The following is a 1,932-nucleotide window of genomic DNA, read 5'->3' as shown; positions in this document are numbered from 1 at the left end:
CAGGGCCAGGCGTGGGGGTTTACATCTCACCTGCAGAGCAGGGGCCCCAGCACCCCCGGCCCCACCACGCCTTCCTCTTCTGTGGTAACAACACGCAGGTGATGGGCGTTCTCAAACTCCCTTCTGCACCTCTCACCCCCCCCCCATCACGCACGTGCGCTTTATCTCATGTATAAAACGTGGGGAGGTCCCCGAATTACACGCTCGTTGTTCACACGTGGGCGCGTGTTTCAGTGTTAGCGTTACCTGAGGTTACTACAGGATACACTCGCATCCTGACTTTATTCTAAAATCGTGCGCATGAAACTGCAAGGCAGAGTTTCACAGCTTTTCTTACCCTGGGAGTTTCTGTGCTGCTTTTGTTAGAGATTAGGTATGTTCCAAGGTTACCGTGTTACCAAGGTTGAATTCTCCTCCATAATGACACATACCTACACAGTTGCTTGGTTTGGAATCTTCGGAACTCTGAACCCTTTTTCTTTCAGTATCAGCAGGCTGTCTAGCAGCGTCCTCCCTGCTGTGGAGGAGGGAGCAGTTGCTCCCCGTGGTGGGAGCTGATTCAAGATTTTGAGAGGTAAGTCTGTGTGGCATATGGTTTTGTGTAAAGTGGGGAAAAAAAAGACAGTTTAAGCGGAGATAATCATCTTGGTGTTGAATCAACTTGATGTTGTAAGCCTTCACAGGATTTATGAAATAACTGTTACAGAAAAATGGGTTTAATGGTCTTGCAAATAAACCACAGGTCTAGGTTGACTAGGGTATGAACCCAATGCCAAGACAGGCATTGTGTAGCCTTAGTTTCTCATTTTTATAGAGCAATGAAGCTTGAAACCATTGAAGATTTCCTCTTTTGCATAAAAGAGCAAGTCTGTCACATGCAGCCCTCCTCCGCAAAAGTTGAGGTGAAGGTGAAAAGGAAAGAGGTGGACAGAAAATCGAGAGCCACCACTACAGAGTAATAAATCTGAGCAGTTCTGCTGCCTGCTGGAGTCCCATTCTGGAAGAGCAGACATGATTTGCTGGGTGCCAGCCTGGAACTGCCTGTGACCACAAGTAAAGCTCCTTGAAATAAGAATAGACAGAAAAAGCTGCATTAAGGAGTTAAAGACCTTTCATCCATCCCACACTCCACAAATCATGAACTAGGTCAACTTCCTTTTTTTTTTTTTTTTTAATTTCACCTTCTCTTTAAATGGATATGATCTTTCTGGACAAGCTAGATTAGTTTTGGTGAACTCTGTCTCACTGTTTATGCAAGACACTAAAATTACTTTAAAATATCTGCTTTTGACCTCTAATGTGGCAGCTGATAAATTTGTGAAGTTACACGTTTCTTTGATGGTTGCTTTTTTCTTCTTCCCTTTGAAGATAGTGACTCTTTAGAGTTGGTAAAGCTCTTCCAAAGAGGACTAAAATGTCTGTGGTGAGTGTTCTGCTAATGCTTCACGGAACTGAAATATAAGCATAGCTTGTTTTATAACCTCAGAGGAGGTAGGAGCAGAACTGTCTTACACTTCTCCTGCTACAAGACAAAACTACCTTCATCGGTCTAACAGAGCTGAGCATCAGGGTGAGAGATATTCTGTAAACAAAACGGTATTGAAATCCAGTTTTCTGTGATGGTGTGTGTATATATATATATATATATATATATATATATATATGTGTATGTACCTGTCACGACTGGTTTTTAACGTAGGTGCAGAGTCTGTAACAGCTGTGGTTGCCCTCTTTCCAGATTCCTTTGATTGCCTGCTTAGAGCTCACTGCAAGGTGGGCTACACTTCAAATTCTGTGTAGCAGACAGAGTCTTAGGGATTCAAGATGTGTGTTGGAGGTACCAGGCTACCAGGAAGCCCTCTAGCTTCTCTTTCTAATGGAAATGAGACACTTTCTAGGATGCAATTAATCTCACCTGTAAGTAAATCTCTA

This window comes from Athene cunicularia (assembly GCF_003259725.1).
Source record: "Athene cunicularia isolate RWA chromosome 3 unlocalized genomic scaffold, athCun1 chr3_part1, whole genome shotgun sequence".
Taxonomy (NCBI): Eukaryota; Metazoa; Chordata; class Aves; order Strigiformes; family Strigidae; genus Athene; species Athene cunicularia.
The sequence above is the reverse complement of the archived record's forward strand: the minus strand, read 5'-3'. Positions refer to the sequence as shown.